This window comes from Pseudophryne corroboree, chromosome 6 (assembly GCF_028390025.1).
Source record: "Pseudophryne corroboree isolate aPseCor3 chromosome 6, aPseCor3.hap2, whole genome shotgun sequence".
In the NCBI taxonomy this organism is placed as follows: Eukaryota; Metazoa; Chordata; class Amphibia; order Anura; family Myobatrachidae; genus Pseudophryne; species Pseudophryne corroboree.
The window spans coordinates 661,175,354-661,199,928 of record NC_086449.1 but is presented as its reverse complement, the minus strand read 5'-3'; positions in this window follow the sequence as shown (position 1 = coordinate 661,199,928).

Here is a 24,575-nt window from a genome sequence, read left to right as displayed (position 1 = left end):
CCTTGGAGAATTTCCGGGTCGCCTGACCCGGTAATTCAACCCGGGTAATAAGAAGGGTTATTCCCGGGTTGAATACCGAGTCAGTGGCAGTGTAAAGGGGTTCCTGGGTCGATGCGACCCGGGACCCGTTCACCACATAGGGAGAGATGGCGCAGAGATGAGCTCATCTCCCAGCACCGCCTCCACCCTCGCTGCCAGCTCCACCCCCCACCGCTATGGCAACCGGCCCGGCATATTATGCCGGGATGGGAAGCCAGCGCAGAGGCTCCAATGCCGGATCCCACCCGGGAAGGACCCGTTTCCAATTCCCGGGTGCGATCCGGCAATGGTGGTTTCCACGTTATTTTCCATATCACTCTGTTACTGTATGCCCACTCCACAAATTCCCATGTTGACGAAATTGTATTTTGGATCTGTTTCTTTATATTTAATATCTTTAAAACAAAAATGTTAGATCTTCCCTAAGGATACGCATTTTAGAACTCTCTGTAGAAAATAAGCATCTGTTGTTTTTTTTAAGTAAAATAAAGTGTCCCTTGAGTTTTGCATCTTAAAACGAACGACACATTTCTCATCATCACAGGACAGATGCAGCTAATGAATTCCAGAACAAAACGAATCAGATGAAGTGCTGTGAATGATAAGGCGATAGAATCCCACTCAAAGTGATAAAAGCCCACATAGAGACTTATCTTCATTGTTCATCTTATAGTATCTTGTAGCTCTCCACTTGCATTTTATATTTATGTCATGGGAATAAGAAGCTGAAGAAAGTACTAATCCGGTGACTACATTTCTGTTAATCCTGGTAATGATGCATAGGCGGATCCAGGGGGGGGGTACTCGGGCCCGTGCCCCCCTGTCATTTCTGACTTCTTCTTTTTTTTCAAAAGGAGAACAGCGGCAGCACTACTGCTATTTACATCAGTCAGATTTGATATAAGAGCTGGCAGGCACTAGGACCCGCCACGGCTCTACCAGCAAGTCCGTGTGGTAACCAATTGGGAGGCTGGAGCTGCAGCTCCAGCCTCCCCCTGCTCACACTGCAACCTACCTCTGGCTTGCTGGCCACTGCCAGCAAGCCAGAGTCCAGCCCAGGCGCGGGGTTTAAATCGAGTAAGACTGTTACTTATGATGGCGCAGAAGGCTTCATTCAGCCTGTACTGCACTGCACAATAATCCCAGCGCTTCCTCCTCCACTTCCTTTACCACCATTCTCGGTGCAGTCACACTCAGCCTCAGCTTTGAGAAGGTAGCCCGTGTGATTGTGACAGGGCTGTCCTGCAGATGTCTTATGCTGTTTGTTGGAGATCCAGCTGACAGCTTCTGCTAATCAAAGATGGGACGTTCGTGTCCTGCAGTCTCAGTGCAGTGCCCAAAACAAGGTATGCTGCACCTGTCAACACCAACTGAAAACTATAATAATTATATTGTGCTGGGGTGCCTTCTAGGTGACAGGTGACCAACATTTCAAGGCCCAATCAGCCTTTTCATCAGCGGTGACTGGCAATAACCAGGATGCGCTCCTACAGCCAATCATTACCTTATGGCGTATTCTGTGAGGCCACGCCCCCGTGATACCACACCCTTATATGGGAGCACGCGTGCCTCAGGTGCATGTAAATATAACTATTACCATTCCCCTATCATGGTGTCCCCCCTTTCATTTTCTTCTGGATCCGCCCCTGTATTGATGTATAACTATTTAGCTTAGGACACTTACAGATCATTAATGGCTGCAAAGTAAACTAATGACAATGAGGGCCTGATTTTGAGTCGTACGCACAATGTTCACGTAGTTCAGTAATTTTTAGAACTGCACATGTGCAAATATTTCTAAAAGTATCCTCTATTGCGCAGTATAATCCCCTATGGCGCATGCGTGAAACAGGGTGTACACACAAAGTTGCTGTTGCGATTGGGTCAGATGGTATCAGAAAGAGGGCTACTACAACAGGGGAAGGGTTGATACAAGCATTTACATATACTCACAGCCACACTCTGGCAACAGAGCGAACACAGATGCATCCGTCTCTGAATCAGGCCTGAATGTCTGACCGTAGCTCATGGTATGAGGACAGTGAATTGCTGGTAGATAAATCATCCATTACTAGTATTTACTGTAAAAGCAAATTCTGCCACCAAGGATATATGTGGACATGGGGTTGAAAAGCCAACATTCAGCCTGTTGTTTTCATTCCACAACAGTCCTCTTTATTGTCAGCCTAAAGATAGCCAATGTGATCTAGAAGTTAGGCCAAACCATTTTAGGAGCTCCAGGAATTCTGAGGGGCTGATGATGGCAAAAACATGTTCCTACAGCCACTGGGTGACAAATATTCAGACCTGACAGATAAACTCTTAAGACCAAATACTCAATCACATACAATACATTTGTGCAATTTCTGGAACATCTGGTAGAACTCTCCCAAGTGTTCCGCTCCCCCAACCCACTTTCTCATGAACTGCAGCAACAATAACAAGCCTTGTATATGCTAGTAGACAAAGTATTTTAGAGTACAGCTATCTGTTGCATTATACAATAACTGTAAAACAAACCACTGGTGGGATGTAACAAAGCAAAAATGTGTTAAAAACCACAACTATGGGCTACTTTCTGCATCGCTCTGTAGGGGTTATTTAGGTTTGTTAGTAAACCAAAAAAAGTTAGCAATTGGGCAAAACCATGTTGCACTGCAGGTGGGGCAGATATAACATGTGCAGAGAGATTTAGCTTTGGGTGGGTAATATTGGCCCTCATTCCGAGTTGTTCGCTCGGTAAAAATCTTCGCATCTCAGCGATTTTCCGCTTAATGCGCATGCGCAATGTCCGCACTGCGACTGCGCCAAGTAAATTTGCTATGCACTTAGTAATTTTACTCACGGCTTTTTCATCGTTCTGACGATCGTAATGTGATTGACAGGAAATGGGTGTTACTGGGCGGAAACAGGCCGTTTTATGGGCGTGTGGGAAAAAACGCTACCGTTTCCGGAAAAAACGCAGGAGTGGCCGGAGAAACGGAGGAGTGTCTGGGCGAACGCTGGGAGTGTTTGTGACGTCAAACCAGGAACGACAAGCACTGAACTGATCGCAGATGCCGAGTAAGTCTGAAGCTACTCAGAAACTGCTAAGAAGTGTGTAATCGCAATATTGCGAATACATCGTTCGCAATTTTAAGATGCTAAGATTCACTCCCAGTAGGCGGCGGCTTAGCATGAGCAACTCTGCTAAAATCGCCTTGCGAGCGAACAACTCGGAATGACCTCCATTATTTCTGTGCAGGGTAAATACTGGCTGCTTTATTTTTACACTGCAAATCAGATTTCAGTTTGAATACACCTAGCCCAGGGGTGGCCAACCAGTCAGTGACAAAGAGCCAAAAAACCTTGTTAGGTATGTCAAAGAGCCGACATCGCGCCGAAGGCGCGCATTCAAAAATGGAATGTGACTTTGTGTCTGCTAGACCACACCCCTGGTATAAAATACATTGGAAAAAGCCAAAAAAAATTAAAGTCAGATCCATTGAAAAAGCCACTTTCACATAAAATAATTGAAAAAGCCAGATTCACATAATAAACTTAAGTTCCCCCATGTGCCACTCCAGCCAGCTCCCCATGTGACACTCCTGCTAGCACCCTCCTATGTCACTCCAGCCAGCTCCCCATGTTACACTCCTGCTAGCACCCTCCTATGTCACTCCAGCCAGCTCCCCATTATACACTCCTGCTAGCACCCTCCTATGTCACTCCAGCCAGCTCCCCATGTTACACTCCGGCTAGCACCCTCCTATGTCACTCCTACCAGCACCCCCCATGTCACTCCAGCCAGTTCTCCCATGTGTCACTCCTGCTACCACCCTCCTATGTCACTCCAGCCAGCTTTCCCATGTGTCACTACTTCCAGCACCCTCCTTCATCACTCCAGTCAGCTCCTCCATGTGTCACTCCTGTCAGGACCCTTCTGTGTCACTCCAGCCAGCTCCGCCTTGTGTCACTCTAGCCCACCCTCATGTGTCACTAAAGTTCCCCCACCAAGTCGTGCCATTGCTACAGCCCCTAATGTGTTCTCTGTTTGCCAGTGGGTGTCTCGCCTCTAGTATCTGGCTCCTTCAATTTTCAGTCCCTGTAGTGCTGCTGCATGTCTGGCTGGAGTGCAGCAGTTTCTGTATCTGTTGTGGTCACATGATTTAGAGTGTTGGGAGCCACATTTAAATAAAGAAAGAGCCTCATGCGGCTCAAGAGCCACTGGTTGGCCACCGCTGACCTAGCCAAATCTAACTCTCTCTACACATGTTATATCTGCCCCACCTGCAGTGCAACATGGCTTTGCCCAATTTGCTAACTTTTTTGTTTTGCTAACAAACCTGATATCACATTCTGGGAAATTTGTGGATCCGGATTCAGCTCAGGAGACTCTAGAGTCCCAGGATCTTTGCAAAAAAGATGTGCGGGACGAATGAAGGGCTTTTGCATGGATGTTATTAATGTAGCAGTGAGCAGTAGTTCCAGATTAGAGTATTGTCCCAATTCAACATGGAAAGTTCAATACAGCTGCTGGAGGTGGGAAAAGCTGGTTCCCGTAATCCGAGGCTGATGGAGGACTCCGGGGTTTTAGGTAACTGTGGACCGAGGCTCGGAGGTAGGGTAGGCTGCAGAGTACTGGAGAATACCAAGGCTGGAATAGGATTTAGCAAGACCGACTGGATATGATGCAGCTGGGAGCTGGTTTCAGACAAATGCTGCTGCGGAGCACAGAGAACTGTTGCCTCAGCCTAGGCTGTGGAGGACGTTGCACTGGTCAAATTCTGCTTCCTGGTCTCCCAGATTTATACCTGTGGCATGGATCCCATTGGTTGCTGCAGCCAGAACCTCTTCCTGAGAGAAGGAAGGGCAAAACACACCTTTGCCAGAATCCAAGATGGCGACACCAGGAGCAGGCCCTGATGACACTACACCCAGCCTGCCTCTCTCCTGCTTCCTCACACAGGCCTCAGCATGCCGGTGTCTTTCCGGCTTCCTCAGAGAGGCCTCAGCATGCCTGCCTGTTCACCTCGCCCAGCAGCCCGCACCCCCACCGGAGGGACCCTGCCTGAGCACCCGGACTGGTAAGTCCCAGTCCTCCTGCACCTGCCGAGGTAAGACCGTGACACCTGAATAAGGCCCTATGTGAGGGATCCGATCCCTCTCAGCATGCCCTGCGGCCACCGCGTCCCTTTGTGCATGTGCAGACAGACTCCCGGGGCCGATACCCAGAAGTCCAGGGACAGAGGCACATTGCGAAGGACAGCTCAGATCGCAAGAGATGTCCTTCTCAACACTAATCGCATATGTTAGTGCATATGCAATTAGTGTCAGTGCGATGTGTGGCGGGATGTACCGCAACAGGTTATTACATCTCGCCCACTGTCACAAAACATCCCCGTTTTGGCTGCCGCTGGGTTACTCACTTGTCACCCCATTCCTAATTCTGGCTCCTCAGCAAGCATGTTGAATCTGTCAAGAAAGTCTGAACCTCAGGGAGAGCAGCCAATTGTTTCTGGAAGAAAATGGACAGGGCCGAAATCTGGACTTTTATGGAGCCCAAGCGTAGGCCCACATCCACACCTGCTTGCAGAAAGAGGAGAAACCATCCCAGTTGAAAATCCACCGTAGGAAACTTCTTGGATCCACACCAAGACACATACTTTTTCCAAATCCGATGGTAATGTTTAGACGTTACTCCCTTCCTAGCCTGTATCAGGATAGGAATGACCTTTCTCGGAATGCCCTTCCAAGGTAAAATCAGGCGTTCAACCTCCATGCCGTCCAACGTAGCCTGCAGATCAGCATATCCTGCTGTGCAGAGTTTCTTGCCTGAGAAGTGTTCTCAGCATACAAACTGCAACACATTCTGTTTAAGCATGGGACAGAGGGCCTTAATCAGCCTGCATTGAACCCATTATGCGATCGCATTCTGTGTGAGGGCAGGCCAGCAACTGCAATCGCATTGCTTTGATGCGAATGCCTCTTCCTGATTGATAGGCAGAGGCATTCGCAGGGCGGTCTGGGGGCGGCATGGAGATAGGAATGCAGGGGAGTCTGGGCCGTTTCGAGGTGGCAGCACGACATCACACGCGGCCGCTGTGGCAGGTAAAATAGCCATGCATTCTGATTCCTGCTATCTCCTTCCACCCGTTGTATTCAGGTACCAGTACTGGGAAACCCGGTCAGAGGACGCGACCTGCACAGCTAAGTCCAAACTCACTTGCGTGGTCCCTGGTGAAGAACACCGACATGTTAGACTCTGTGTCTCTGTACTCAGTAAATTCCTGTGTACCAGCCAGCATCCTCGTCTATTCCGCGTCTAGTCTGGCTCCATACGGGAGACTACAGTATTCCGGTTGCATTCCAGTTACTGCAGCATTCCAGTGACTTCAGCTATTAGATCCTATCTGCCTGTACGTGTCTGCTCAGAATCTATCCACTGGTTTAAAACACACAAGTGCATCCAAATGCCATTTATTCTTGTTCTATACCCATGAGCAGGAGTTACATTATACCTCCCAATCCAGCCAAGTACTCCAGTCTGACTCCACAGACAAACCCAATCAGGACAACAAGGCTCTGACAGGATCAAAGAAGGACCACCCCAGCTGTATGTAGCAGTAACATTCAATAAAACTCCACATACACATCACTGATCATGTCCTGTTGAGGACAACTTCGAGAATGATAGAGAATTCTGGACATTGCCGTCTGAATGAATGGGAGTGCTCTAAATGGTCAGAGCATGGGAACACCCATGCGCTGAAAAAAATAGAGCATTCTCATTTATTTCTGGGAGACAGCTGTAATCTGTCATTCATATGAGGCCCCCAAGTACTACAGCGTATACATTTTTTTTAAGGTGCCAGGGTGCCTACAAGGATCTAAGAGTACCCATCTATAAACACTTGAGGGAGCAATACAGTGGTAAACAAAGGTGTGTGTGCCATTTAAATTGGGCATGACAGGGTAAGCTAAATTGTGCAGGACACACAATATATTATTATTAACCCACTGTACCAGGCGTTTGGGAAATAGCCATAGTGCTATGAGCATGGGATTATTCTGCCTAGAGTGGGAATGTACCCAATTCATCTAGGGATTCTACCCTGATGCTGACCAACCTAGGGCTGGTTGGCACTATGGCATGAGAACCCCACACACTGTGGTCCAGATTTATCAATCCTTGGAGAGTGATAAATTGCATGGTGAGAGATTACCTACCAACCAACCAGCTCCTAACTTCCATGTTACAGACAGTTAGGAGCTGATTCGTTAGTTCTTTATCACTGTTCAATTTATCACTCTCCAAAGCTTAATAAACTGGACCTGTGTGTCTATTGGCCCTCATTCCGAGTTGTTCGCTCGTTATTTTTTTCCGCTACGGAGCGATTAGTTGTGTCAAAGTCAAAAAATATCATGATTCACTATTGCCTTGTACTAACCCCAATGCACGTGCCCGCTGCTCGTGCACGACTCCCCTCAGGTTGCGTAAGGGACGCTTCGACGTCGCCTGCGCATGGGGATGTGTAGTTACGGTAGAGTTTGTGGGCTTGTAGCGGGCGACTCGATCGCAGCATATTTAACCTTTATAGTGTGTTTTGTAGATAATATTCCCCTTAATAATGTCTGCAAGTATGTTTAGTGTAAATGGTTCAGGGACTTGGGAATTCCTCTTTGCATGATACGAAGGGTCTGACAAAGGTTGAACAGTGGTGTCTAGTACCTAACTGAAGAGTATTTTATTAGAAACAATCCGGTGTTGGTTAGGAAGAGATTAATCGCTCCTGCGTATAGTTATGTCTACGAGTAGTTTATGGACATTTACTGTATTTGCAGTTCATTATCCATGCGGCGGGAATCCTGAGGATACCTCCCATCTGAGCAGTTTGAAATAGTCACAGCCCACCTGTTCGAATCCACCTATGACCTTTTGTTATAATGCAGAGGGACATTCCTGTGTCCAATGAACAATGAGATTATAGGACCATTGTATTGTACAGTATACTGTGTATATAAAGACCCCCATAGCCAGACCAACTCACTTCTCTCCACAAAGGTTTTCCCCGTGATGACTGAGAGCTGGTTTCCAGATAGCGCCTGCGAGTCATTCCCACGTGTGTAAGTTTCTCTGTGGCCATTTCGTTACTCTGTGTGTATGCGATTGTTCTCTTTTTTGTTATCCTATAAGTATTTGCCATTTATTCTCTTAGTGTTTATTCTATTTGTGATCGTTCGCTAGTGTTTATATTTCTGTTTAGTTATTGTGTTTAGGTATTAATGTCAGGTCTGTAGTGTATAAGCTGTAAACTGTTTTTCTTTTCCCTTTTACTTACTAATATCGTCTATAAAGGTGTTGGAACCTTAGCAAGTAGTGTGTGTTTTACTAGTTATTATAAAGGGTTTCTGAGCGTCTCAATCGCTCAAACAGCTTTCATATGATCAGGGTTAATCAGCGTTACATTGTGGTAATATTACAGTACTGAGGTTTACAGCATAAGCATACCCTTACAGTGTGTTGTTAACAAGGTTTTCTGTGTGTAATTCAGTGAGCGTCAGCGCAGCTCGTATCCCACTCTCGCGGTACAGCGTCCGCTACGCCAATAGCGTAGCATTACGGTACTCGGGCCGCCTATAGCGTGCTCGATACTAAGCATAAGCCGTGAGCGAACGTGCCGCTCGTGCGTCTTGACCACGGCCTAGCGTCTGCTACGCTAAGTGCGTACCATTACGGCACCTCGTGCGCCTATTGCGTACATTGTCTATAATAAGTATATAGCTTAGGTTCAAGGTAAATATTTAGCTTTATCAATTGGGGGCTAGTCCGGTCCACCTCATATCCGCAGTCTGGCGAAAACACGCAGACTTTATCGATCAGCAAAGGGCGGATAGGCAGTATCCTGTAGTGCTGATCGGATGTGCGTCTGCGTCTGATTCTCTTGGTTTGTAGGGATGCTGGTGGAATCCGAGGAAGGTAAGAACATACAGCTATTGTTTTAAATCTGTTTTCTCTCTCTCTCTCTCTGTTTGGCGCCAATTGCGCACACAATACACGCACACACACCTGTATTTTTATTTTGTGTATTTTCGCATAGTCACTCTCTTGTTGCCATAAGAATTGATTGTTAGACACGTGCTGAGGAAATTTGGTGCTATTCAGTTAATATTATAAGGAATAATATTTTAAGGGAGTAATTACAAAAAGCACGCACGCAGCATAGCAGATACTGTGTGGTGCTCGGTAAGCGATTACAGTTGGACATCGTTTACATTTATAGAAGAGTGTTATTTGCGTTACTGTGAGCGTATCTGGACTTTGTGCATACGTGTCTCGGGCAACGTGCGAGATTACGTACGTGACGCAAAGGCGTACACACATAGCGTATATTACGCAACCTGCATACAGATACGCCCACTAAACTCAAATCACACGATAGCATTGTTTTAGTGTGGGCGGTATAGCAGCCACGCGATAATAGCACAAGTTTGTTCAGTTTCCAAAAGTTTTAGTTTAAAGAGAACCTTTTTCTATTGCAAAACCCGGGGATTGAACTACTGCCTGAATGAAAGTAATTTCTGTACAGAAAAATCAGTGTGCATATGAGTGAATAGGAGTGAGTGTGCAAATAAAGGTATTCTTTTGTGAACCCAGAAATCGGGATCCCGTCGGAGACCACATCAGGTGAGTGGACACTTGGTGGCGTGGGACTGGCTTGCCCACGTTAACATTATATAAGGTAAAGGAGCAAATAGTAAGGTTAGAAAGCGCAGCCCGGGGGGTTGGCGTATTACCCATATTCCGTTCAGTAATAAAGCTCCGGCTGAAGGTTTCGCAGCCTAAACAACCGATTCCGTTGGTCGTACAGCGTATAAATAATAGTTATTTATACGAAGTGCGACTGTACCGCATGTAACTGTGTACATTAGTTAGTTCACCTTGATACCCACTAAAATTTGCTGTGGGATCATAGACGCTATTTGTACATTCTAACGTGATTTGTGTAGGTTTTTGTTATTTTAAGGGAGTTTCGCTGTTCACTCAGGAAATCTCCAACAACCAATACTTACTGGGGAGGGTAGCATACTCCCACAAGCCCCAGTAAATAGCGGTTCACAGGGGCCCTGGGTTGAGTACAGCAGCGCTAAAGCAGTTTCTGCGTGTATTGGTCAACGTGGGCGTGAGTGAGTGAAGGCACTCGTTGAACTTTCACCGTCGCCTTATCTCGGGAAACTTGGTTTGTTTTGTAAGAATTCGCTGAGACAGCAATATCTGCAAACGATGGGGGCCAGTTGCTCAAGTAAGGGACGACCAACAAGGGTTCACGTTGGTGTTTGTTGGCCCAAAGGGTCAGCACGGTATATAATGTGTGAGAAATACGGATCACACACACAGGTATTATGCAAAGAATGGGAACGTATGACTGTGAATGATGGAGAACAGTTCCCCAGGGTGGGCAGTTTGAATCCTGAGGTATTGCAAAATCTAAGAAAAAGGATAAGTTTAATAAAATCTGCAAAACAGAGGATTAGACATTATGATTGTTTACATTTATGGCAACAGGAAAGTGAGATACAAAGGGAATTAACTTACACAGGTTGTTCTCACTCTAATAGGAAACATATGGCAACTGGAGAACAAATGGCTGCAGAGAATGACATACTGGGATATGACGATAATTGTGCACTTAGTAACTGTATTAATGATAAGAGTAAATGTAATAACTGTAATAAATGTAATAATGATAGAAGGAAAACTGATAAATATACAAATTCTAACCCGTGCAAGTCGCACCCCATGTTAAACTTCCCTCAGGATTACAAGCAAGAAAGTGAGCCCAGCACGATGTCGGCACCTCTTCCAGCAGCCATCATACGAGACACCCAGGTGGGCACGGCCCAATCGGTAAAGGCAGTAGTCAAGCCCCCTAACGGAGGGTCAGGTGAGGTCGTGTCCAGAGGTTTATTAAAGAACTGGGTAACTCCTCAGAACCCACTAACAAGGATTGGCAGACCGTACTGCGGGCATGTTTGCCCTCCACTATTGACCCTTTGAAATTCATTTCTGATTGTAGGTTAGACAAAGAGAGACCTCTCACTGATGCATACAATCAGGAAAATATTAAACAGATCAACATTCAATTAGGAGTATATTTCCCAGCTGTTGTTAAGTGGAACAAAATCTTCTCCATAAGACAAAAAGAAGGTGAAACTGCTCCTAATTATTTCAATCGAGCACTGCAAGTAATGGCTAGATACACTGAGATCGCGGACATTGAGGAAAATGTACATCAAAGAGAAGTAGTGGTTTATGTATTAATGGAAGGTTTAACAAAAGTGTTGAGAACAAGGGTATAGACCACTCAACCTAACTGGAGAAATATCTCGGTGGCTGCATTAAGAAAGTCCGCTGTTGGGCACGATCGAAATATCAGCAAGCACAGGGAGTTACAGGGGGGTAAGAAGCCCCAGACCCCTGTGGGTAAGTCGAATGTGTTAAGATGTTATAGCTACCAGAGGGAAGGTCATTTTGCACGAAATTGTAGGTTTTGAAGACACACACAAGGTAGATAAACCCCCTAGACAAGAACACGAGCAGAGTTATGACACTCGAAAGTGTAATCAGGGATCACATATAACGAATTTTTGGGCCACACCTGTAATTTGCAGCCAGTAAAGTTGATCATTAGCCTTGATAGTAAGCCTGAGGTTACAGTTAATGTAATTGGGAGGTCAGTTCCTTGTAGACACAGGGACAACCGGGTAAACTTTGTAATTTATCTTTAAATGTTTTCTTCTCATCTGTAACTTTCACCAGCAGACCTCAAACGTCACATGACTACTTGGTCTTTTCAGAGGTCTACCTAACCCCAGTATGTCTTACCAGCATCATTGTGTTTGGCCAGATGCAAAAGGTGGAGAGGGGAAGTACTGGTGGGGGGGGGGACTATGCGGAGATACTGGTGGACATGTTGATGCGACAGCCTGCTGATGAGAATCTGATAATGTTTTTTTTCTCTTTTCAAATTGTTCTCTCTCTTTTTGTTCTTTCATGTTTTACGGATGGTATGTCACACATCAGTTAGACAAATGGTAATGCAAGATTTTATGCTCCTTACGGAAGGATCGCTGATTTGGAAAGAATATTGTATCACCGGAGTGTTCGTTTTGGGAAGACTGAGAGACAGCACCTTTGAGATGACATCTGAGCAAGAAGAACAACAAGACTAGAGGACAAATCATCGTAACAAGTTTTTTTCCCCCTTCAATTATTATCTGTACCCCCATTACAACTTTCTCTTTCTCCTCCTGTAAGATGGACTCGCCCCAAGAGACTGCAGTCCGTGTTTTCCTGTTGACCCTGTTGTTGACCAGAGCAGTCTGTTTCGGTGAGAGTACCAGAGAGGCCAAAGAGGGATCTGGAATGGATCTGATGATCAGGATGGAGGCGTAGAGTTCCAAGAACAACACAATCACCGAGCAAAGGCGAGTATCAGAAAACGATCTGGTAGCCATGTTATTAATAGACATTGTGAAGGATTGTTAGCTGAAGAGAATTGTATCTGTAGGAATTGTGACAACGTAGTTGAGGACGGCTGCATCAAGGAATGTCAGTCCCGTTTTAATATCAATATGGACCGGCATCCATTGAGTGACTACCACTCATTGGTGGGTAAAGTGTTAAACCAGACAGACTGTTGGGTGTGCTCACAAGTACCTCAAGGTCATAGAAAGTCAGGACTAGTGCCATACCCTTTAACGGTAGATGAGGTACTTGAGTTAAAGGATGGGAGACCGGTGGACAAGAGATTTAATATTTCTAGTCCTCCTAGTTTGAAGCTCCATCAATACCATGTAGATAGGTCCCTAATATGTTTTAACATTTCCAATCCCCGAAAGCCGGGAAATTGGGAGGTGTCATGGAACAACCAAACCATGACATTTTCACACAGAGCCGACAGAATGCCCATAGATTCAGAGCTTATACGCCACATAGCCGACAGTGGAAAATATTTCCAGTATAGGTACACTCTAGGAAATAGGATCATGCGAGTTGGAGAAGTATCACCAGGATACTGTGCACATGTCATACAGCCTGATACGTGTACTAGACAGATGAGAGAGTTAGGGATAGGACTGTTTTCATGGAAGGTTTGTAATATGGTTATGTCATTTTCTATCCCATATGTTCTCCCCGATGATTCATATTTCATATGTGGGAGAAAGGCATATAAGTGGCTTGCCCCAAACTCAGAGGGATTGTGTTACGTTGGAAAAGTACTGCCTGAAGTAATGACCATTGCCCATAACAAAATGAAAGACATTCACCGCAGTGCCCAAGCTCCTTACACTCACACTCATTACGAACACATCGTTAAAAGACACCTTGTAGATAGGACAGAGCATGCGGCCTCTGATTTGATTCACGAATCCACCGGGATTCAATTCCTACTCGCGTTAGATATCACCCGTACCGCCAGAGGAGTTATAAATTATAGGTATATATCTGCGCTAGCGAACCTGTTAGATAATATCACCGAGATGTATGATGACACCTTCAGGTATACCGGGAGAGAATTGCAAGCTTACAAAACGGAACTGGTACAGCACAGGATGGTTCTAAATTACCTCACAGCAGTGACAGGAGGGTATTGTGTCACCCTAGCAACTCAGTATGGTGTGAAATGTTGTACATATATCACAAACAGCACTGAGGACCCAACAGAGGTCATAGATCAAAAGATGGACGATATCTTGCAATTAAAGTGGGAGTTCCGAAGGAGGCACAACCTAACCCTTGCTTCTGTGGGTAATGAACTAACCGGCTGGGTATCATGGTTGATCCCACAAAATTGGTTCTCAGGTTTAGGAGAATGGGCTCAAAATTTTATCGTTACTGTAGGGAAGTTCCTCCTATGTATCCTAGGAATTGTCGTAACGATTGGTCTGATATTCAGATGTGTTTGGATTCTAACAAATTGCAAGCGTAGTACCAAATTGATGAGTCTGAGGAGTGAGGGCATTGTAACAACAACTAATTTGATATATGACCCATCAATCGAGACAATGTTGTGATAAAATGTGATTCCACGGTCCGTTTCTTTCACCCGTTTCTCCTTTGATTTTCTCCGAGGTACCAAGAGATCCACCTGGAAGAAGAATGTGATGACCATTTATACAAGACCACTGATGAACTGTGTCACAGACACCTAATGAGCTTTTTAGAGACTGTAATTCTTTCTTTATGGACACTTGAAGAAGCTTATGTTTGCCAATAAACCTTAAAGCTACAGTAAAGATACGACAATCCAGACAAGACGTCAGACAAGACATCAACAAGACCCCAATCGGCGACTGCATACTAAATCTCACATAGTTATATGACTGCATTTATAACGCTTGTTTCTTATTTTCATCTCTACAACCTCCAGGTAGTACCCCACATAGTCGACAGGTGATTTTCACATATTAGCATCCACATACTCTCCCCCTCCATGTATCATCAACTAATGTGCACCCCATTTGTTGTAACCAAAAGCCGAAAAGAGCTTGGTAGAGTTTGACAGCCCATCCACAGACCCTTAATACGGGATAAGGATTCAAATGTATACTTCGCAATACCTCGAAGCTTGATTTAGAACACGTACGGCACGATGATACATGACCCCTCAGACATGGATTTCATACACACATGCTTTCACTATCTCATTAGGTCATATCTTTCCCACCTTCTCCTCTCCTCCCTCTACCCAATCATAAAAAGGTATGCCATGATGACATATATTTTTCTGTTTGAATTGTTTAGGAAGTGGCAGTTATTGGTGACTGCCAAAGGGTGGACTGTCAAAGTCGAAAAATATCATGATTCACTATTGCCTTGTACTAACCCCAATGTACGTGCCCGCTGCTCGTGCACCGACTCCCCCGTGCGTACGCATCCCCTCAGGTTGCGTAAGGGACGCTCCGACGTCGCCTGCACATGGGGATGTGTAGTTACGGTAGAGTTTGTGGGCTTGTAGCGGACGACTCGATTGCAACATATGTAACCTTTATAGTGTGTTTTGTAGATAATATTCCCCTTAATAATGTCTGCAAGTATGTTTAGTGTAAATGGTTCAGGGACTTGGGAATTCCTCTTTGCATGATACGAAGGGTCTGACAAAGGGTGAACAGTGGTGTCTAGTACCTAACTGAAGAGTATTTTATTAGAAACAATCCAGTGTTGGTTAGGAAGAGATTAATCGCTCCTGCGTATAGTTATGTCTACGAGTAGTTTATGGACATTTACTGTATTTGCAGTTCATTATCCATGCGGCGGGAATCCTGGGGATACCTCCCATCTGAGCAGTTTGAAATAGTCACAGCCCACCTGTTCGAATCCACCTATGACCTTTTGTTATAATGCAGGGGGACATTCCTGTGTCCAATGAACAATGAGATTATAGGACCATTGTATTGTACAGTATACTGTGTATATAGAGACCACCATAGCCAGACCAACTCACTTCTCTCCACAAAGGTTTTCCCCGTGATGACTGAGAGCTGGTTTCCAGATAGCGCCTGCGAGTCATTCCCACGTGTGTAAGTTTCTCTGTGGCCATTTCGTTACTCTGTGTGTATGCGATTGTTCTCTTTTTTGTTATCCTATAAGTATTTGCCATTTATTCTCTTAGTGTTTATTCTATTTGTGATCGTTCGCTAGTGTTTATATTTCTGTTTAGTTATTGTGTTTAGGTATTAATGTCAGGTCTGTAGTGTATAAGCTGTAAACTGTTTTTCTTTTCCCTTTTACTTTCTAATATCGTCTATAAAGGTGTTGGAACCTTAGCAAGTAGTGTGTGTTTTACTAGTTATTATAAAGGGTTTCTGAGCGTCTCAATCGCTCAAACAGCTTTCATATGATCAGGGTTAATCAGCGTTACATTGTGGTAATATTACAGTACTGAGGTTTACAGCATAAGCATACCCTTACAGTGTGTTGTTAACAAGGTTTTCTGTGTGTAATTCAGTGAGCGTCAGCGCCGCTCGTATCCCACTCTCGCGGTACAGCGTCCGCTACACCAATAGCGTAGCATTACGGTACTCGGGCCGCCTATAGCGTGCTCGATTCTAAGCGTAAGCCGTGAGCGAACGTGCCGCTCGTGCGTCTCGACCACGGCCTAGCGTCTGTTACGCTAAGTGCGTACCATTACGGCACCTCGTGCGCCTATTGCGTACATTGTCTATAATAAGTATATAGCTTAGGTTCAAGGTAAATATTTAGCTTTATCAGTCGCAAACTGCGCATGCACAATGTTCGCAGTGCGCCTGCGCCAAGTAAATTAGCACAAAAGTTTGGTATTTTATTCACGGCGTAATGAAGTTTTTTCATCGTTCTGGTGATCGGAGTGTGATTGACAGGAAGTGGGTGTTTCTGGGCGGAAACTGGCCGTTTTCTGGGAGTGTGCAGAGAAACGCTAGCGTTTCTGGGAAAAACGCGGGAGTGTCTGGCTGAAAACTGGGTGTGTTTGTAACGTCAAACCAGGAACGGAACTGACTGAACTGATCGCAGTGTAGCAGTAAGTCTCGAGCTACTCAGAAACTGCTAAGAAATTTCTATTCGCAATTCTGCTAATCTTTCGTTCGCAATTCTGCTAAGCTAAGATACACTCCCAGAGGGCGGTGGCTTAGCGTGTGCAATGCTGCTAAAAGCAGCTAGCGAGCGAACAACTCGGAATGAGGGCCATTGTTATAATGACACCATTCCTGGCTGGTAAAGCCTAGTACTGTTTACTGGAAATTTTGGGGTGACTTCACTTTGTTCGCCCAATTTGCGTGAGGACCTCATGCAGTTTCTTTAAAAAAAAAAATAATTCACTTTTTCTTCAGGATCATAGGCTAGGAACCAACAGGTTACAAGGGAGAATCTGTGCCAGACAGCAGCAGCTCAAGGAGTCAATGTTGCGACCCACCAATTGTGTCGATGGTATAGAAATCGGATCTACCAGCACACTTGAGCATTGCTCAGAATTGCTCACTTGAGCATTGCTCATAAATTGCAATTTATGTTTATTAAGGACCAACAATTGGCAAGATTAGCAAGCAATCAATTATACAAACATATCAAAGACAATAAAACATGAGGGATGTGTTAAATCAACTAGTACAAATAAAAGGTTGGACCAGGATTTACAGTAAACAAACTGGAACGAAACATATATAGTATCAAATTAAAATAGGATTTTAATTACCTACGGGTAAATCCTTTTCTCGCAGTCCGTAGAGGATGCTGGGGTTTCATTTAGTACCATGGGGTATAGACGGGTCCCTTGGGAGCCATGGGCACTTTAAGAGTTTAATAGTGTGGGCTGGCTCCTCCCTCTATGCCACTCCTACCAAACTCAGTCTAGAAACTGTGCCCGAGGAGACGGACATACTTCGAAAGAAGGAAACACAGATAGTGGTGAGATTCACACCAGCTCACACTGAAATGAAAAACCATGCTGACCAGCATGCAACATGGAGAAACCATGCTAACCAGCATGCAACATGGAGAAGCCATGCAAACCAGCATGCAACATGGAGAAACCATGCAAATCAGCATGCAACTTGAAAAAATCAAGCGAACCAGCATGAAACATGAAGAAACCAAGCCAACCGGCATGCAACATGAAGCAACCATGTTAACCATCATTCAATATGAAGAAACCATGCTAATCAGCAGGAAAGAGGAACAGCAACAGCTGAACCAATACTTAACCAAGTAAAAATGTAGGCAAACTAAGCGCTGGGCGGGCGCCCAGCATCCTCTACGGACTACGAGAAAAGGATTTACCGGTAGGTAATTAAAATCCTATTTTCTCTTACATCCTAGAGGATGCTGGGGTTACATTTAGTACCATGGGGATGTACCAAAGCTCCCAGTATGGGAGGGAGAGCGCTGAGGCTCCTGCAGAACAGATTGACCAAACTTAAGGTCCTCAGAGGCAAAAGCATCGAACATGTAGAACTTAGCCAACGTGTTCCACCCTGACTAAGTAGCTGCCCGACAAAGCTGCCTAGCCGAGACATCCCAGGCAGCCGCCCAGGAAGAACCCACTTTACGGGTAGAGTGGGCCTCAACAGAATTTGGACACGGCAATCCTGCCGTAGAATAAGCACGCTGGATAGTAAACCTGATCCAGCGAGAAATCGTCTGCTTAGAAGCAGGACACCGAACCTTGTTGGGATCATAAAGGACAAACAGAGCGTCCAACTTTCTGTGACGAGCAGTTCTCTTCACAAAAAACTTCAAAGCCCTTACAGCATCCAAGGATTTTGAAGTAATTGAGGCAGTAGCCACTGGCACCACAATAGGTCGGTTGATATAAAAAGCCAACACAACCTTTGGAAGAAATTGCTGACGTGTTCTGAGCTCAGCCCTATCTTCATGGAAAATCAAGTAGGGGCTCTTGTAGGACAATGCCCCCAATTCTGACACACGCCTAGCAGATGCCAATGCCAACAGTGTGAGAGCCTTCCAAGTAAGAAACGACCTCAACCTCCTGAAGAGGTTCGAACCAATCCGATTGCAGGAACTGCAGCACTGTCACTGACCTAGGTTGGAGGTGTTGTGAACTCGGGGGTTCTCCCGATGGAAGGGAAGAGGAACCACAGTTGGGTCGGAACAGGGATGGCTTAATATAGGTCTTCCTCATACAGGACTCTGACAGTAAAGCTTGGTGAAAATATTAAAGAACTTTATTGCAGGAAGAGAGCAACACAATGTCACATGGCAGAGAAGGAACGTATGGGAAATGTCCAGGCCTATAGGAGAACTTGTAAGCAATGCTAAGGATTCCAGGAAAATAAGTACTTGTGAGTGTTGGTACAAAATAATAATGACTGAAGAACTTGTAAGTGATGTTTTTAAAGATACCGGTGATTTGAAGAACTGGTGAACGGTGGTTAAAGACTCTGACAATTTGAAACACTTGTGAGCGGTGGTTAAAGACATTGATGATCTGTAGAACTTGAGAACGGTGGTTAAAGACACTGATGATTTGTAGAACTTGAGAACGGTGGTTAAAGACACTGATGATTTGTAGAGCATGTGAACGGTGGTTAAAGACACTGATGATTTGTAGAGCTTGTGAACGGTGGTTAAAGACACTGATGTTTTGTATGACTTGAGAGCGGTGATTAAAGACACTGATGATTTGTAGAACTTGAGAGCGGTGGTTAAAGACACTGGCAACTTGCAAAACTTGGGAGCGGTGGTTAAAGACACTGATGATTTGTATGACTTGAGAGCGGTGATTAAAGACACTGATGATTTGTAGAACTTGAGAGCAGTGATTAAAGACACTGATGATTTGTAGAACTTGAGAGCGGTGATTAGCCCGCAGCACACGCTGACTCCAAGAAGCACTGGTGACTGGATTGCAGAGAAACACACCAGCCGCAGTATACGCTGAACTGTGCAGCAACTGGCACCTGGAAGTGCCTGAGACACTGGGGTACGACTGCAGAGAGATACGTCGGGAACAAGAGCACTGGCATCCACGTCAGGGGAAAAGACGATACTCAGGCGCCGAGGCTCTGCCCGGCGTCTGACTTTGAATCTCGCGCCTCCGCTGGATTGGTGGAACAGTCCGATGACGTCACCTGCTCCCCGCCCACGTGATGCCGGGTGTCATGGTGGTGCCCCTGCCCCGGGGAAACGCCAGAAGCCGTGCCAGCCAGACGCCGGAGCCTGTGAACCACCGAAGGCGGAGGCCGCAACAAAGACCAGCAGGCACGCAGGGGTAAGCGCGGTGAACGCCGCCTATGGCGTGTGACAGTACCCCCTCCTCCAGGAGTGGCCCCCGGACACTTTCCAGGTTTTGTTGGATGTCTGGAATGGAAAATCCGCACCAGTCGGGGAGCCATAACTTCAGTAGCCTTGACCCAGCTCCTCTCCTCGGGGCCAAAACCTTTCCACTCCACTAAATACTGTAGATTCTTGTGAAGATAACGAGAGTCAAGAATAGCTTTGATTTCAAAGTCCGTTCCAGCTTCAAACTCTGCAGAGGTTGGCCTCGGGGGCTTTAAAGGGAACCGGTTTAAAATAAGGGGGCGAAGGAGAGAAACATGAAAGGAGTTTGGTATCCGGAGGTGGGAAGGCAATCCCAATTTGCAGACAACCGGATTCAGGACTTGTAACACGGGGTAAGGACCAATAAACTTTGGGGCGAACTTCATAGTGGGCACCCTTAACCGGAGGTTGCGGGTAGAGAGCCATACCCTGTCACCAACCTTGTATTGGGGAGCTGCTCATCGCTTCCTATCCGCAAAGAACTTATAGTGGCCGGAGACTCTCTTGAGATTAGCATGAACTCGACTCCAAATTTGACTGAAGTGCCGAAGAGTAGAGGCTGCAGCAGGAACATCCTCCGGAGGACAAATGGGTAATTCAGGAACTTGAGGATGGAACCCATAATTAATGAAAAATGGGGACTCACCAGTCGAAGAGTGGTACAGATGATTATGGGCAAACTCGGCCCATGGCAACAGTTCCACCCAATCATCTTGCGAGGGAGAGAGATAAACACGGAGAAAAGTCTCTAAATCTTGATTGACGCGTTCAGTTTGCCCGTTGGTCTGTGGATGGTAAGCGGATGAAAACTTGAGTTTTATTTATAAGGCCGTACAGAAAGCTCTCCAGAATCTTGCAGTGAATTGTACCCCCTGGTCAGAGACGATTTCCTGAGGTAAACCGTGCAGGCGGAAATGTTCTCGGATAAACAACAAAGCCAACTTGGGCACTGATGGTAACCCGGTCAAAGGTACAAAATGTGCCATCTTAGAGAAAAGGTCGATAATTACCCAGATAGTATTGTGACCATTGGAGAGGGGCAATTCCGTGACAAAGTCCATAGAGATATGGGTCAAAGGCCTCTGAGGAATGGACAGTGGATGCAACAACCCCGCAGGAGGCAAACGAGGAATTTTGTGCTGAGCACACTGAGGACATGAGTTGACATAATCTTGAATATCCTTCTTCATAGTGTCCCACCAGTAAGACCTTCGTAGAAACTCCCACATCTTTTGAACTCCAGGATGACCGGAAAACTTGGAGATATGAGCCCACTGCAACAACCTTGGTCGAAATTTAGCTGGCACAGACATTCTCCCAGGAGGAGGACCCAGAGCGGTGGGAGCCGCCGACATAGAAACTGGACTGAGAATCAAAGCCTTCTCAACGGAATTCTCCTCATCCGAAGCTGTTAAGGAACGGGATAAAGCATCAGCCTTGGTGTTAAAAGTCCCAGCCCGTTACTTAATGACAAATGAAAACCGAGTAAAGAAGAGCGCCCATCTAGCTTGCGGGGATTCAAGCACTGGGCCGTCTTGAGGTACAGCAAATTCTTATGATCAGTGAAAATTGTAATTAGGTGTTTAGCACCTTCCAAAAGATATCTCCATTCCTCCAAGGCAGATTTTATTGCCAAAAGTTCTTTGTCTCCAATGGTGTAATTCTGTTCCGCAGGAGAGAATTTGCGAGAATGGAAACCACATGGATGTAACTTCCCATCTGGAGCGTACTGCGTAAGCACGGCACCTATGCCTACCGTGGAAGCATCAACCTCCAAAAAGAATGGTTTTGAACAATCTGGTTGCTGAAGTACTGGAGCGGACATAAAGGCTGCCTTTAACTGAGCGAATGCTGCTATAGCTTCGGAGGACCAATGACTTGGGTCAGAACCCTTCTTGGTTAGGGCAGTAATAGGTGCCACGATGGTAGAGAATCCCTTTATGAATTTCCAGTAGTAATTTGCAAAGCCCAGAAATCGTTGTACCGCTTTCAAAGAAAGAGGCTGAGTCCAGTCCCGGATGGCAGTGAGTTTCTCTGGATCCATACGAAGCTCCGTGCCCAAAATTATATAACCAAGAAATGGAATAGAAGAAACCTCAAAGGTACATTTGGAAATCTTGCCATAAAGATGATTCTCTCGTAATCGAAGATGTACCTCTTTGACCTGTATTCTGTGCTCTGAGATTTTTAGAAAATATCAGAATGTCATCCAAATATACCACGACACTTAGGTATAGCATATCCCGAAAGACTTCGTTAATGAATCCCTGGAAGACGGCAGGAGTGTTGCTGAGGCCAAACGGCATTACCAGGTACTCGTAATGCCCGTCCCTGGTATTGAAGGCCGTCTTCCATTCGTCTCCCTGTCGGATTCGTATATAATTATAAGCTCCCCTTAAATCAAGTTTGGTGAAAACTCGGGCTCCGCGAACTCTATCAAAGAGCTCCGTAATGAGCGGCAAAGGATACTTATTCTTAATGGTGACATCATTTAGACCACGATAGTCAATACATGGTCTCAGCCCTCCGTCCTTCTTCTTCACAAAAAAGAAACCCGCCCCCGCCGGGGAGGTAGAGGGGCGGATGAATCCTTTCTGCAGATTAGACTTGATATAGTCTGACATAGCTTGGGTCTCGGGTAATGATAAGGGATAAGTGCGACCCCGAGGTGGCATTTTCCCTGGAATGAGCTCAATGGGATAGTCCCAGGGTCTATGCGGTGGTAGCAGATCGGCCGCTTGCTCCGAGAACACGTCAGAAAACTCCCGATAGGCCTCCGGAATGAGCCCTTCATCTGACTTGGAAGATACACGGAGCGGATAGACAGGGGTGAGACAATTTGAATGACAAAAAGGACTCCAAGATGTTATTTGTGTCGAACTCCAGTCGACGTGAGGGTTGTGAAGTTTAAGCCAAGGAAGGCCAAGAACCAGATCGTGGGGCATCTCCCGAATCACTAGGAACTCCAGATGTTCTTGATGCAGAGCTCCCACTTGCAGTTTGATTGGTACTGTACAACTTGAAATCAGACCGTTAGAAATTTGGGTACCATTGATAGCAGTCAACATAATAGGTCGTTCGACCGACCGTAGCTGAAAACCCAGATTCTGAGCACAGGAAAGGGAAATAAAATTTCCTGCAGCCCCTGAGTCCAGCAGAGCCTTAACGGGTTTGGCTATTGACTCGGAGAACAGAGACACGGAGAGTAAACAGTCCACTGACGGAGAAGGTTTAGAAGAAACCCCTAGCTCGACTCCTCCGGAACAAGCTAGGACTGCCCGTTTTCCCGGACGAGACTTGCAAAACTTGAGAAAATGATCCGCGGCTCCACAGTAGAGGCAGAGTCTACCCTCACGACGACGCTGACGTTCTTCTGGGGACAGCCGAGATCGATTAATCTGCATGGGTTCATCAGGACTTGGAATAACCGTTTGCTTAGATGGAAAAGATCGGACCCTTGATCAATCTGACCGACTACGTTCGCCACCTCGTTCCTGCATGCGAAGATCCACCTTTACACAGAGCGAGATCAACTGTTCTAAAGAATCCGGCAAATCTCTAGTGACCAACTCGTCCTTTAGACGATCGGAGAGCCCGTTCCAAAAGGCAGCCCGAAGGGCATCATTATTCCAACGCAGTTCTGAGGCTATGGTCTGAAAATTAATCACATACTGTCCCACTGAACGAGAGCCTTGTCGGACACGAAGCAAGTCTGCAGAGGCAGCGGTCGTCCTGCCTGGCTCATCAAAGATCCTCCGGAATGACGCAATGAAATTGGTGTAACTAGAAACCAATGGATCAGATCGCTCCCATAACGGAGACACCCAATCCAACGCTGAACCCTCGAGCAACGAAATAATGTATGCCACCTTGGACCGATCAGTAGGGAAGTTATGTGAAAGAAGTTCAAAGTGTACTTCGCACTGATTGAGAAAACCACGGCAATTCTTAGGATTCCCATTATAGCGAGAAGGAGTAGGGAGCTGAAGGCGTGACCTGGTTCCAAAGGAGGATGGAACATTACTGGAAACAACCACTGGAGCAGGCACTGGAGCTGGGGCCGGTACTACTGAAGCCAGAGAAGTCTGAATTTGATCCAGCCGGCCAGACAATTCCTGGAGATAATGCATCACCTGGCCCTGTGCTGCTTCCTGACTTTGTACTCGAGAAATCAAGTCCTGGATGGTACTTGCCTCTGGGCTCCGGTCCATGAGGCCTGAGTATACTGTCACTGACCTAGGTTGGAGGTGTTGTGAACTCGGGGTTCTCCCGATGGTAGGGGAGAGGAACCACAGTTGGGTCGGAACAGGGATGGCTTAATATAGGTCTTCCTCATACAGGACTCTGACAGTAAAGCTTGGTGAAAATATTAAAGAACTTTATTGCAGGAAGAGAGCAACACAATGTCACATGGCAGAGAAGGAACATATGGGAAATGTCCAGGCCTATAGGAGAACTTGTAAGCAATGCTAAGGATTCCAGGAAAAGAAGTACTTGTGAGTGTTGGTACAAGATAATAATGACTGAAGAACTTGTAAGTGATGTTTTTAAAGATACCGGTGATTTGAAGAACTGGTGAACGGTGGTTAAAGAATCTGACGATTTGAAACACTTGTGAGCGGTGGTTAAAGACACTGATGATTTGTAGAACTTGAGAACGGTGGTTAAAGACACTGATGATTTGTAGAACTTGAGAACGGTGGTTAAAGACACTGATGATTTGTAGAGCTTGTGAACG